We start from the raw sequence: 15,642 nt of genomic DNA, 5'->3' as shown, positions 1-15,642 counted from the left end.
TTCACAGCACAGCACTTTGTGGTTTTAATGTATTCAGATAAAAGCTTAAGGGAAAAAAAAAGAAATATTCCAACTACCAAATACTTCAGTGGTGAAGTTTTTTGTACACTAGGGGCCATTCTTTAACTCACTGAAAAATAAACCTGATGGTTGATGCTGTCAGCAGAGAAGGCACATAATCTGAAGAAGTCTGTAATGTCACTATCTACATAATCATGCAAAGGGCTAATTTCAATATTTGCATAGTGGTGAACCAGGAGAATACTTAAATACTATAGAGGTGGCTGCAGGGGAAGACTGACATGGACAGGAGCCAAAATGCATCTGTATGTAGGCAGGCAGACAGGTGCCAAGGGACTGGGCTCTCCACTTGGAATTAACCCAGAGCTCCACCACAGGATCCCTGGTGCAGCCCCATGCCAAACTCACACCCCAGCTGAGCAGCTGGCTGGGCCAAACTGGTGCCCCTGTCACCTCCTCCCTGCTGGAATCCTGCTGCCATGCTCAGAAATGCTGTCTTGGGACTGAGATTTGCTTAAAATAAGAGGTGGCAATATTTGACAAAGCTGCTGTACTGCATTTGTGAACGGCAAATTGGACAAAAAGGTGGTCCAAAAGAAGGGCGGAGAAAGGAGGAGCATCTCCTCCAGACCATTCCCTGACTGTGGTCATCACTGCAGCTTGAGAGCCAAAAAAGGTTCTTCTTTCCTTAAAACGACTGTAGTTAAATACCGGGGAATAAACAACAAGATGAAGCACTTCCTCTCTGAAATAACTACAGTTTAGAAGGTGAAGTAGTATCTTCCAGGATCTAACCAATGTAACTAAATGTTTTTACAGTGATATTGGTCAGAAATTTCAGTTTTAAGACCTTGGGTCTAATCCTCACTCTGGTAGGTAAGATTTGCACCCTCGTTACCTAAGACAGCACCACAGTAACCACCCAGCTCGTGTTTCTGCACCGAGCCACACAGGAGGGCTCAGAGCAACTACCCAAGGACCTGGAGACCAGATTGGATGCTGGACTGAGTCTGTCCCAGGCTGAGTCCTTCAGTGCTGGAAAATAAAATTATAGGTTTACCACTGCACCCTCCAGAATGTCACGCATGAATGGCATGACAGAAAAGCCTGGCTGGTTGTGCTGCCACAGTCTGAGTGGTCCCAGAGCCATCAGGAGATGGTGATGAATGCTATTAGAGAGTCTGTTCTTAATTAAGCAAAACTTGGGCACATGTTAGAGGTGATCAGCAGCTTCTGCCACCTGTCTGAGCCTGCAGGGACACCTGGGCAAGACTGCTTGGGCAGGGAGGCAGATTTCTAATGTCCAGAGCAAATTGCAGGAGCACTGCTGGGGTGAGAGCTGGGTGAGAGGGATCTGTCCCACTGAGGGGATGCCAGAGGAGAAAAAGGGATGTCCCTTTTCCCACTAAGTTGGAGTGATTTCAGACTCCCTTATATTGCCAGTGCCCTAGAGCAGTCCATATGTGACAACATTAATGCTGCCTGCTTCATTAGTTGGGCAATCCAAGCTAACTACCACTATTTAACACACAATTGCACATCTAATTTTTTGTAAAATTGTAACACTGATGACATCATAGCAGCTACTCCAGAGGTCAGATGTAAGTGACTAAAGCCCATGGTTCCTTTAGGCAGGGGTTAGATGTAAGGTAAGAACCTTTTGTGGACCAATAACAACACAAAGTCCCCAAGACCTCCTTTGGAAGACTTTTGGAGGACACATAACTTAGAACAGTTGCAACCTACATGACCATGTCCTGCCCCACCAGGTCAGTTAACAAACTTCCATGCTTTTCTCCTCCCCTGAGTTAGTCCCAAGGCAGGTTTGTAAACCTTCTTCCTTCCCTGCCCTTTCTCTCTTTTCTTAGAAAACAAGTAGCACTACTTTTTTTTTTTTCTCTTTTTGCCCATTGCCTCTGAGTCAGCTGCTGGCAACTTATTTTTATCATGCAACAAGTAATCAGCCTGCGAAACTCATTACTATAGGACGTCAGCCTCACACTCAGAGTGTGTTGTGCTATTGCTTGAACAGACGGAGCATCTAAAGTCATGACAATACCTGTTAAAAACAGAGTAGAAGAGATGCTTCAAGCTGCTTTTTGGCTATCAGGAGTCTGTGGGGGATATTCCTATAGGGCAGGTTGTTCGTAAACTCCTGTACTTGGTGTGACTTTTGTTAGAATTGGAACTCTGGGCTTTCTACCTGACCTTGTCCAAACATCCCCGTCTCCTTCACTATTTGCCCGTGTGGCAACAACACAGTTGTCTCTTGACATGGTTGCCACAGAGACAGAGAACCAAGCTTTGGTTTTTACAAAACACACCTCATTCTTCATGTTTGGGGCTATTCTGAATAAATACACAAAGTTAAAGAGAGAAACACAGAGTAAAAAGCACACAATCTCCTACAAATATGTGGGCCTGCGACACCTACACAGCCTGCCTGTGGCTGACCCACTCCTCCCATCCTCCCCTGTTCTCATCCTCCTCTTGAACATTACCTTCTGGTGGATCTCATGGAACTCACTAGAAAACCTGAGATGATTTACACTTTTCCAGCTATAGCAAGATGAAGACTTGAGATAGTTCTTATAAGATTAGAACTGCTCTGCCCTGTCCTAAGAAGTCCACCTGACAGCAACCGCCTGAGAGAGGACTTCAGTGTGAAGAAAACATACCAGGATAGGATTTGCTTCAATTTTCTCCAAAAAAGGATATAATTCTGAGGGTGAATCACAAGATCCCTTAGCTAGTACCTTGGGAACTATGTTATGTGCTCTGTAGTCCTCACTTTCACCCTGAGCTGACTTCCTCAGGTTTTGGTTTATGTCACAATTGGTATGAAAAGTCCCTTACCTCTGGGTCCCCACCCCTATGAACAAAGAGGGATACTGCAGACCATGTTTCTAGATGAAAAGCTGGGGTTTATATATATGTTTGTTGGTAATTGCCTCTGTCTATGTTTATGTTAATCATAGGATTTCCAAGACCTTGGAGAACCTTTTACGGCACCAAACTAATGAGCTTTGCTCCCCTTATGGCATTTCATTTCCTGGGCAGTGTGGCCACTGTAAAAAGAGAAGCACTTGCATTAATTTTACCTCATGAAAGACACCCTGAGTCATCGAAAGGCAACAAAAGCATTCACTTAAAGATATAATCACTGACCACCTCAGCTTTGTCTGAATTCACCCACATCCAGCACTGTCTATGCTGACAAGTACTCTGGATGCTGGATGCTTCCCAGACAGAGGATTCATTTGAACCCTAAGGGAGCTCTCTGTGAACCCCAAAGTTTTCCTACTAGTCCACATATTAACCTTTCCCAGCGTCACCACACAGCTGTCTGTGCCTGTTCATGGACAGACAGAGCAGCTGTTGTTGAGGAATGGGAGATATTTGATCTCTCTCATGATTGGATAGACCGTTTTTTTGGGGTGGTCCCACCCACCATCACCCATGGGATAAGGAAGAGACTGAAACCAACTGTCAAAGGCAACCTTCAAGGAGGTAGTGGTTCACTTTGAGGTGAATTCACTGAGTATGGACAATTAGATTTTACGTCCCAATAGGTCTTATGTATGCCTATGTCTGATGATAGCATGTTCTCCCATGGCTTTGATGAGCCAGAAAAAAGAGAGAAGTATTGTGTGATGAAGGATAGGAGAGTAAATAAAGTGGTCTGTTGAATTCTTGATGCAAAGTGTAGCCTGACTGGGGGGTAATCTGGCATTTAGGTGCCTTAGAGCATGGTACAATCTCCCAGGCAGAGTGGTGGAGATAACTACTGTATGAAGATGTTCCTGTTTGATTCAGGAGATCATCCAAGGGAATTTCCCAGTCCAGGTATTGAAAGAATGAAAGAGCTGGGCCCAGGACCCTTGTCTGCACCCAAAATGGAAGGACAGCAAGCACAGACCAACAAGAACAGCAGTAAGCTGACTCACAAAAGAAATGCATCTGCATTAGCAGAAGACAGTCACCACTTAGGGAACGTTTAAGGCTCTGGCAGCAGCAGCTCTAAATTGTGTAGCAGCAACAGCAATATCAAATGGTGTATTTCTGCCTCGTGACTGGAATCTGCTGCTTCCCAGGATAATGGGCCTGGTGCAGGACAGAGGGACATAAATTACTGCCCTCGTTGCAGCATCTCAGGAGCTCCAGCTGCACTAACTGACTAATTCCACTGGCAGACGACCTTGAATTTGGGGTTCCTCATCATGGCAAGGGAAAAGCGGACAATGGGCAGCTGGTGTTAATGTACTGACAAGAGTTTAGGAGAACTGATGGCTAATGATGCTTCATTAATGATTCACCTCTATTTCTGACCCTTCTCCTAAATCTCCCTAGAGCTCAGAGATGAGAGCTGAGCTCTCCATCTGGATTTTTAGTTGAATGAGGGAGACATCCTGGACACAGGGTGGTCTTGCTGGGCTCCCATGTCACAAGCATGTCTGGGACATTTCATGTCCAAAGGTAGACCATGGGGCTGCCAGTGAAAACAAAAGCTGTGTGTGGAACACAGTGTCATTTGGGTTTGTTTTCAAAGGCAAAATTTCTTTTAACTTGAAGTCATCCTTCACAATTGTTAATTCCCTCTCCCCAGCATATAGAGAAGTAGGAGAGATATTCAGAAAGGCTGAGGTATCTGTATCTCCCTGCTACATGACAATATGCATTATGTTCACACTTCAAAATTAAGTATTCCAATGTAACCTCTGAAGCTTCCAGGTTTCCATTTCATGATGTTTTTCGTTCCAGTGCTGACTTTCTGCGTTTTGAAAAAGCTTTCAAGCCTTGCCATTTAATGATGCCTTTTATCCCAAGGCTTCCCCTTCCCCAAGAGCTACCTTCCCAGTACGAGTCTAAACAGCCCACCCATATGGCTGTAGACTTTATAGTCTTTATTCTTCCTGATCTTTTTAACTTCCTTCTCCAATTTTCTTTTTTTTTACCTTTTTTTTTCTTTTTTTTTTCCCCCAGTGCCTCTTCCTATATATTACTGTCCCAGTGACAACTCATTTCACTCACTGTGGCAGTAAATCTGCATTATATGGGAAAACTGTTGTTTAAACATGTCTTAAAATGGCTTTTGGTGGTCTCTTTGCAAACACATGCTTCTTCTTCCCAACACCCCCCACGACAAGTGTTATCCCGTGCAAGAATGTCCTAAGATATCATGAGGTGTTCTCATTGGCCCCTTTTAACCCCTTCCTATTGGTTGTTAACCCCTTCCTGCAACCTGTAATTGGTTACTCTGTGAATCCTCCTAAGCCTATAAATGTAACACCCCCAACAATAAACTCTCTCTTGCCTCCTCTCCACGCCAGTGTGCTGTCTCTGTGCTGGCCACGGGACCACGTGGGTGGTGGAAGGAGGGGAGGGCACCTCTCCCCTCCAGGCTCAGGACCTGAAGAAATCCCTGATGCTGGAGTTCCCTTTCCCTATCCTTCAAGATGTCGGAATGGTTCCTCGGATGGAAATGGAACTAGAACTGGGCCGCCCCACGCCATGGGGGGAAAGGGATCCAGAAACTCACCTTGGCCACACTGTCATAGTCTTAATTATTCTCATTTAGTTGATTGAAACAGCAACTTATAAAAGAAATTCCTGTGTCTCCAGGTCAGCTACAAGGAGGGAGCTATTGTCTGTCATTGCAAGAGAGTCACAACTTCTCTGGTGACCTTCTGATTGCCTTGGAGCAGTCTGACATTACGGCCTCAGCTTCCTCATCTGTACAAGGGATGTGCTGGTCCCATTGCTCTACCTGGCAGAGGACACTTCCAGCTCATCTTCAGGTAGCAGAGCATGCAGTGAAGAGCCAGCTCTTATTACCATCCTCATGTTTTGGTGCTGGTGAGTTTGCAATCCAAGCATGAGGCAATGCCTCCCTTGGCATGTTGCAGTCACGGGGATCAACATTTGTGAGGAGCAGCTGAGGATAATTGTCCCCTTTGCCTGTCAGGATTCTGCAAACATTTTTAGCTTTCTGTGCTGAATTGGAATTAACGTAGCAAGTGACACATCGGACAAGCACTTTATTCATCATCTCAGCTGCTCTCTGGCTTTGGAGAAGGGCACAAAGTGGCATAAAATGGGCTGGCTCTGGGAGGGGGTGCAGCAGTGGCAAGTGCTGGGTCACTCCCTTGCGCTTCCTATCCAATTGAGCCAAGAGAGTTTTATAGGGAGATCTGTCCCGCCAAAGACCAGGTAGTATTACACTGATGGAGAAGGATCCTGGGGGTAAGGATGAAGGCAGTGAAAGTGCTGCACTACCTCACTTGATGCTCTCCTTTAAATCTTAGTGCAATTCTCTGCCATTGCAGAGGGATATATCACCTTGGGTACTGCACTGCACCAGAAGAGCTATATGGCCCTGGACCAGGCTGGCTGGCTAAGAGCATGTGAGTGACAGTGAAGATGCTCTGTGGCTTGTGGTCATGCCATGATAAACCAGTGGGAAATGGAGAGGGAGTGAGAGAAAGGAGATGAGGTGGAGGCATTGCTTCTCTGCTCCCAGGGAGGTGTTTCTAGCTCTAGCTCCATGCTGAGATCAGTCTCTTTGATGGTCATCAAGAGGGAATGACCTTCTCTCCAGCTGAGATTTTGTGGGTACCTACTTGATTAAGTCTTAGACAAGGCTCTTTTGGACACTAAAAATAATATTTTTAAGAACAATTGATTCCATGGTGGGATTTGGACACCTCTGACTAAGCTGAAGTGGCTTCTTACTCAACTTCTATGCCCCTGCACCATTGTCATCTCAGGGACCTGGGATTTACACCACAAACTGTGAAGCAACAGGGTGTTGGCACTGCTGTTTTACAAGTGATGGACAGAGGCACAGAGGCTGCTGAGACTTGGTCAAAGGCTTCCAGGAAGTCTGGGGTGGTTGTAGTTGAAAAAACAGCCTGAAAAATGGTGGACAACCACCTTCCACCCAGTGAGGAGGGATGAGAGCCAACACACGTACAGATTCCCATGTCAGAGAGCAAAGGCAGAGCCTTGCTTTGTGGTTGTGCCAAGTCCCCTCCATGGGGACACCTTGTCCAGCTTTGTGAAACTGTGCCTCAGCTTTACACCCCTCCAGAGAAGACCTAATCTGAGAAGTGCACGGCTTTTAAGTATCCCTGAAGAGGAAGCTTAATTTCAGTGCTAAAACCCTGGTGGTGTGTTTGTGGGTAGGAGCGCACAGATAGGAAGGGTGATGTGCTTCTGGGGACAGGGAGGACACCAGCAGCTTTTAGGGAAGCCACGAAGGAGAAGTAGATTGCAGGAGCGATGTGGCTTGGGAGAGAGGTGAGGGCAGAGAAGAATAAACAGAGACAAAGCAGCACCCAGAGGAAAAGCACAAAACAGGCAGGGCAGATACAGCAGGAGTGGCTTTTCTTGAGCAGGTCAATCATCTTTTATCTCCTTTGAGTCAGTCCCTCTGCCATCGAGAGCACCATCCGGAACAAAGCAAAGGCAGAGGCGAGCTAAAACTACTGCCCAGCGGGAAGTGAATGCTCTGGCACTATTTATTTTTGAGTCTGCATTTGGATTAGCTGTAAAGAGCTATGTGGATAAGCGAGCAGGCAATTACAGCTGGGACGTGCTGCTCATGAATGGAAACAGCTCCAATCTGCTCAGGACATATTGAAATTCTAATTCAGTTAGATTCCTTTAGTTACAGCGCTCATCACAGACACTAAAAGAGATGGGATTAGAAAATAAATACAACCCTTATGTTGCCTTTGATCTGCCTTCTCTGCTCCCCTTTCCTCCCCTCCCCTCCCCTCCCCTCCCCTCCCCAGTTTTAGCTGTTGTTTGACTTTATTTTCTGTGGCAAAATACAGCAGCCTGCATTTAGAATTCTTGTTAATTTTTATGAGGGTCTAGCAGAGCACAGCTGGCCGGACGCGTGCACTCCTAACGGGTGGGCAGTCGGCACCAATACGAGACCACTGCTGAGGTTTCACATGTCACATCTTACTAAAAACCATGACCTTGGCCATGTTAATACTGCAAAGGTACAGGTGTGACACAGAGATACTGAGCAAGGACATGATTTGCTAAAAGCTCTTCCCTGGCTTCACCCCTGGTTTAGACAAGTGCTCCAGCCCACGCTGCTCCCCCAGTAAGCAGGTTGGCTCTCTGCTTTGGGTATTGATGTAAAGCTACTTCACCATTGCAGGCAACTGCTTTTGAACCGTGTTTGTGCAGGCCAGTTCGTAAAGGATCTGATCCAAAACAGTGACCAGGGAAGAGGACCATGAGTGCTGCCAGTGTGAACTGGAAATTCAAGCAAGTTATTTAACTGTGCCAGTTTAGCTTCCCTGGCTGTCAGTGAACGATGCTGTATTAAATCTGCTGGCATACACAAGGAATAGATTGTTGAGATCTAAATGTCAGAGACTGCTGGATTGGAGGAACAAGAGGAGCACTAGCTGGTTGGCAGTTGTGTTCCATTACCACTAGTCTCTGGGACCTGCTGGAGGATCTCTGGATGCAGAGGGATGTCTACAAATAGGTTGTGAATAGTCCTGCCATGCTAGCTTAGAAACCTGGTTATGACAGACACTGAGTAGAAATTACTTGTCTTCTTTGAAACTGAGGAAAGGGCTTGATAGGAAAAGATTGATATAATACCACAATACTACTGATACCGAGTCATGGAGCTGGGAAATAAACAACTGTCTGGTAAAAGTATAGATCCAGTTTAGTTTTCATGAGCATCTTTCCTCTTTGTCTTATTACAAAAGGGTAAATTTTGCATCATAAGCACACTGCGGTGGTTTGTCATCTTTTCAGAACACAGACTTCACCATCTGTAGCCCTCTTAGTTGAATATGATCAATTGCTGTGTCAAATTCACAAAGCAAAATTTTGTGCCCAAATGCTGTAGAAAAGCTCCAGACATATTTTTTCCTGCATACATTTCACATAATTTTCACAGAAAATTAATATCCTTAGCGTCCTTATTTTTTCAAACGTAATTCTGCAGGTGCAGCTGCTTATTGGCTCTTGAGTCTAAGTCATGTGCAACATGGCTACAGCTCTGTGGACCTTTGAACTCATGCATGTGTCCTCTGGAGCTCCCTGTTTGCTCTGCCTGATTGCTTTTTGCTGATTAGTGGTGAGGAACTGTTGTTTTAACAATGAGCTCAATATTAAGATATTAACTGAATGGAAAGGATTTCTCTCCATTGACTAGTTCCGCTATTCACAGCAAAACAGAGCAGCTGGGTGGGAATAGTGTGGTAGTAATATTTCTAACGACCCCTAAACATGGTATAGCAAGCTAATGCTCACCAGTTGGGGAATCCTGCTGATATATGACCAGATCATTTTTGTAGTAGGCTGTGGAGTGAGGGTAAGGATGTCCAAGTCACATATTAGGGACAGAAGCCAACTGGCTGATTAGAAAAACAATGCAAAATCCTAATTCCTACAGAGAAGGTGCCCCAGAGGATCATTTCTAGTGCAAGGAGGAAGCCTTTCTAGTGGAGTCCTTCATGGTTAGGACACAGATCAAACCCAGTCTGATGAGCAAGGCTGGGAAAAAGAAATTAAGTGGGTCACATTAAGGCAGAGTATTGCAAAGACAGGGAACACAACACAGATAGTAGTGATGTGCCCACACAACAAAGAGCAGGAACAGCTGCATATTGCAGCAAGGTAGTAATGAAATGCACAGAAGTAGTGGTGTGAGGTGGATGGGAAATCTGGTGAGTCGAAGAGCTGATGGACTCTGAGACAAGGCTGATGCACTCAGGTTAATGCAGTGCTGCACCAGGGTAATAGGTCAGAAATCAGTGTGAGCACTAAAGCACCTGCTTTGCAGATGAGTTCAGTGCATGATACACTGGACAATACAGATGCAGATTCATCCTCCTTAGAAAAACAATAGCTTGAGAGTTCATGAATCTCTTAACAGATGTGTTCTTGTAATATACTTTTTAGCATAAACCCAATTTTTCTTGAGAGTCAGGAAAAAAGATAATGAGAAAGAACAAAGGCAAGGTCTCTCTAAGAGAGAACAGTGTACATATGCCCTCTATGCAGTTTTGAACCAATAAAGAGAACAAAATCTCTGCTGTCCTCTGATGGCCTGAACAGTGAAGGGGCTGTGTCCATGAAACAAAACCCGAAGTATTTTTGGTCTCAGAACTGGTCTGAAATTAAAACAGTGGTAGGAGCAGGCACAGATACTTCCATTCCTCAGATGGCAATAATCTATATTAATTACTGCAAGCGTCCAGCTTCGAACAATGTCACTGCAGTGCTATTACTGTTGAAGAGCATTGAGTTTCCAAGGAGGTGAATGTCTTTTTCTCTCCCTAATCATGATTACTTGGCTTACTACTTGGGCTAAGCTTTCATTTAACCAAGATAAATGGATATTTCCAAAATCAGCGAGTTAACACTACGCATCACATTATTACTCTCTTCCCATATTTCTTGCCTTGACTGCTATTTTATTCAGCTGCTAAACACAAGTAACAATAAGAATAGGAATGAGGAGCTGTAAAGGATCCTATATGGATTAAAGTTATAAAAAATAAATCCGTTTTTGACCATTACTTTGTCCTATTCTGTGTTAGCATTTTCCCTTTATTTTTATGCAGCACTATTTTTTTGTTTCATTTCTCTTTCTTGAAATATGAGTGTCCACATCACATTTCTGCAGACACCACCAGCCTATCTGACTAATATTTGTTGGTTCCTATTTGGGATTCTTATTTATCATTTAAATTATGTGCCACTACTGTAGGTTAACATTCAGAAGAGCAGATGGGGAATTAGAAACAAAACTTCTGTCAGTGATAACGGGACTTCCATGCTTCATTTCCCCCAGGGCACAGTGAATGTTTTCCTTTTCAACAGTGCTGGGTAAAACTGCCTTAAGGAACTGGTGGCAGCAAAGCTGTGAGCTGGCAACACACTGAAATTGTCAGGCTGCAGGAATAGATTTTGGGTTGCTGGGCCATTTGTGGGAAGTTATTTTGTATTAGCTCCTGGAAGATACCCATCTCAGTACTGAAGTTCCAGTGCAAAATACTGAGTGAGAATTGCCTTTCTGTGAGTGTGAGAGTGAGTGAGAGGTCTGGCACTGAACAGCTTCTCCTATGCAGGTGGGTTCATCTGACCACCTCATTGAACAACTGTCCAGCTTTGGTGACCAGGGCAGAACCAGGAGAAATTAGAACTCAGGCCTCAAAAACCTTTCCAAATCCCATTATTTCAGAACCATCCTGATCCCCACAGCTGCTGGGGGGAACTGCAAGGCTGTGCATGGGCAGCCTAATGTGGGTGGGTCGCTTTCCACCCGCATCCCACACCCTGACAAGGTAGGGGCGTCTAGGACATGCCACATGTCCATATGTGTGGATGTGTGAGGTCCACATATTGTACATTTTCTTCAGGAAAAAAGCTGCCACTTTTCTCCAGCAGCTCTGTGCACTGTCCCCTTTCCCACACTCAAGGGAACCTCACTTGTGTGTTGGGGACTGGCACGTGCAGTAACCAGGACTTCCCAAAGTTGGAAGTGGTTCATCTGCTGTGGGCTCAAAACACCTCACCATCAAGGAGTGACAGGCAGGTGAACATCCCATCTCTGTCTTGGGGACACTCGGAAGCTGGAGGGCCCTGTGGCACCTCCCTGGGATTGACCATCCCCACATGCTGTTGGCTTTGTTCTGGGCTGTGCTGCTCATGCCATCCAGCTGCCACCCAGCAGTTGCTGAATGACAGGAACTATCAGGATCAAGACAGAATTCCCTGTCCTGACACACTAAATGTCACGTGGGAGATTAAAAGCAAATTCTGGCTGCTAAAATATGCACTGGAGATACATAGGAGACCTGCCCAGACAGCAAAAGCTTGCCTCTACCCTTAAGTGCCAGGCAGGTGGGATTTGTTCAAATAATTATCACAGATGCAGCCTGCACAATCTCACCTTCCTTGGTCTTTGTCTTTAAGGTGTACATCATTTGGCCAGTTTCCAGCCTCCTTCTTCCAAACAACAAAAGGTTTTTACTAAACATTTGGTAGTGCCATTAATGAAATAAGCCAATAGATGGTGAAAATCAGATCATGTGTATTATGTCTGTATTCTCTGTTCTTTAGTGCAGTTTAACAATTACACGATTTTTCACCCATTTTAATGCTTTTATGAAAGCTCTTCCTGCCTCCATCTCTCCTAAAAATCCTTGAGCCCCAGTAATCATGTGAGTTACATTTGAATCAAAATGCAGAAAATCTGTGTTTTCACATTGACCTTGAAATCCAGAAGACCATTTCTATTATAAAGGTGCTTTATAGCACTGCTTGTGACTGAGGAGGCTGCTAAGGTAAGTATAACCAAAAATGTTTCTCATAGGTAGATATTCTTAGGATACTATCTTGCTCCTAAAAGCTGGTATTCAAATTCTTCCATTTATTTAGCTCCTTTTGAGCAAACATACCTGCAGAAAAACTTGTGAAGGTAAAAGGTAATTCCCTGCTCATGACTTGAGCCATCCCTATTGTAGCATGTATGCCTCTCTCTGTAAAACAATGTAGTAGGTAAATAAAAGCTGGTAGTCCTCTTCCTAATCTGTTCAGAGGGTTTTTCTCCCCTATTGATTTCATAGAAGTAATTCAATTACAGGAAATATTATCAGAGGCTTCTGTAATAGGGACTGCATTTATACTGTATAGGGTGTAAAATTTAACTTTCACCCCCACTTACTCCTTTTCCTTACACTGGAACTGCTTTTGAAACAATTCTTCTTTTAAAGCTACTGTACAAGCAATGAAGTCTATCATTTAAATGCTCTTTGATATGGACTTCAGAAGAGCCTGGGTACTTGATTCTCTTCTTATTTACATCAGTGAGGCCAGCAGCCGAATGCAGAAGCAAGCAAAGGGCAGGGCAATGCCACAGAACCTGTCAGCATCACAGCAAAGGCATTTCTTCAGTTTGCAGTGGTCCCTTGGGAAATCCTGACAGCTGCACTAATGCTGGATGTAATTGAAGAAATGTGTTCCTTAAACTGGCAGGCGGTTCAGTGTTTAAACATAATGCCTGCTGAAAGAATGTTTAAAAGCTGAATTTTGACCTTCAAGCAAATAAAAAAAACAGATTTTTTTTTTCAGTATCTAGAGATTTAAAAAATGATGGGGAAAGTTTTGTCCAACAGTAACTTTTTTTATTTCTTTATGCTGTTTGTATTTATTTTTCCCTTTTGCCACAATGGAAATTCAATCAAAGTCAAGGATTTTATCGCCTTTCCACTCAAATGCCTGAATCAGATGCTTAAAATGTAACACCAGCAGCACTGCGAGCAGTTGATTAAAAAAAAATCAACCTTTTGCTCTACAGCCCAGAGAAGTACCTTTTCTTTTTTTCATCATCCTGGTGCAGTCATTTGCTATCAGAACTTGTTGTGACTCGAAGTGATCTGCTATTGGTACCGTACAGGTTTTGGAAAACGTTGGAGTATTTGATTTACCAGGGCTCTCCCCAGTCAGACCAGTTTGTTGGTACAAAGTTCTGGGCTCGCAGCAGGAGCTCTGCTATCAAATGCGTTTGGCTACTGGAAATCAGCAATTTGCTTCCTCTCACTCAGATGCAGAGAAAAGCAAAGTTTAGTTATTCTGGAAAGGGGAAAGCTGGAGTGGAACAAGAATGATTATCGCTCTGCACCTTTCCAGGTTTCCTTTATTCCCCCTGGAATTCTGGGGTTTGTCTGTCACCCCCTCAAAAGCTCTCACTTCCCTCACTCCAGGAGTGCTCTGGCCCCCCTTTCTACCCATCTCTGAAAGAGCATCACCCCAAATGTTAGTTTGGCAGTACTTGGAACAGTACCAGCAGCTACCATACGTAACTGACACTATTTCCTAAGGCTCTGTACTTTCACTCCTACTGAAAACATGGAGCTGATCTAGGAGGACCTAATGTAGGAGCTGTAACTCAATCACAGTGAAAAGTGGCACTGGAAGACCACCTGTAGATTTCAGCAGATCAGATCCCCCTAAATGTCATCACACTGTACTCAGCTGCTGATTCCAAGTTTGCTAATTTGTAAAACAATGTGAATAAGATGCTGCAGTTGTGAACAGAGCAGCTGAATTATAGGTACTTAAGCAGCACTGTAGGGATATGAATTCTGTTTATTGCACAAACCTGCCTCTATAATTAATAGAAATAGTACCATTCCCTTGCTCTGTTTTCATTAATTCAGACTGATAGCTTTGGAAGACCAGAATGGATTAGGAAACACATTTTGGAAGAACAAGAGAGAACTAGAGGACCTTTTTGGTTTTTCAGCATCACTCCAGATCTCCTTCTTCAGTGTTCAAGGAGCAAAATTACTAGCAATGCTCTGTGTGTACCAGACCATCTGCCACCATAATTGTAGCTTTGTTTTACTTTTCCCTGCTTCTGGGAGGAGAGATCCAAACTTCCCCAGCTGCCTGTCTGAACTGAATATTTATGAAATGTACTTCAAAACCTTGAAAAACAGCCACAGTAGTTGTCCAAAACCTTCTTAAACCCCAACAGGCCTCTAAGACCAATGCCAGCAACTCTCAATAAAAACTGGCTGCAGGGTTTACCTATCAAGCCGCAAACAATCTGAACAGCCATGTCTCCTTTAGCGGGAATTTTATAGACCTCTTCCCCCTCTCTTAGGAGGTGTAAACATATCAAGATTTAACATTGTGCTTTATTTATCTCAGTGGTATAGCATGTTATCATTCCCACAGAAGCACTGGTGATACTTTATTGTGGTGGAGAGGAGGGCACTACATGAAGCAGAACTGATGCATGTGCTGGCTTAGCCATGGCCAGCGACAGCTGAACTATAGCACGGGCTTCAGTCTGGGCATTATTTTGGATGCTTTGGGGACTGGAAGCAAGGGGTGTCCAGAAATGAGCATGAAGATCAGACAGCTACACAAAGGGCAGTGGCCTTCACCTCTCTGGGTGGAAAGCTCTGCCCCCAGCCCTGTCCCTCTCGAGGTCTCAGGCACAGGAATAGGTGTGTCAGAGATGACTTATTTTCCCCGTGATTCATTGAAAAAACATTAATCTTAATAGCTTCCTAACACAAAGTACGTACTGACCACTGAACTGCTCCAAGGAGGGCCCTTTATTGATGTGACTCCTTACCAAATGTAATGCAATTAAATGATTGGATTTCATTACGTATATTGACATGGTGTCAGTGACAATTTCCATTCTCTCTATTATTTCTATAAATAAAGTCATCTGCCATAATTAGAAAATATGAACGTGCTAAGACCTCCATTAATTCTTCTCCATATTAATATAAGAGCTGGGCAGATGTTTATTAATACCTTGTTACACTGCGTTCATCAGCTGTTACCAAGAATAGAAAGATTGAGATCTGATCACATGCTGAAGGTTAAATAAGAGCAGATCGGGCCAAATTTTGGCTTCTGATTGACTTCTTGACAGTATCTTGCTTTTTTTATCAAAATGCTTTTTAAACCTTTAGCCTCTCTCTCTCTTTTTCCCCTAAGTGTCCTTTGGACCCTGTATGAAACTCATGGCATTCCCCACCTCCAGCATTGTGTCCAGCAGTCCTCTAGCCTCATCCTGATGTCTGGTGTGGATTCTGTGGAGCTGAA

General features: G+C 44.1%; 1 protein-coding gene across 6 annotated transcripts in view; it reads right to left on the bottom strand.

Moving 5' to 3' along the window:
* LOC116791829 (calcium-activated potassium channel subunit beta-2) overlaps positions 1 to 15,642 on the bottom strand; it is a 146,034-nt gene that overhangs the window by 17,650 nt on the left and 112,742 nt on the right. The window lies entirely within an intron of this gene.

Source organism: Chiroxiphia lanceolata, chromosome 10 (assembly GCF_009829145.1).
Source record: "Chiroxiphia lanceolata isolate bChiLan1 chromosome 10, bChiLan1.pri, whole genome shotgun sequence".
NCBI classification, from domain to species: Eukaryota; Metazoa; Chordata; class Aves; order Passeriformes; family Pipridae; genus Chiroxiphia; species Chiroxiphia lanceolata.
This window is presented reverse-complemented; position numbering and strand designations above follow the sequence as displayed.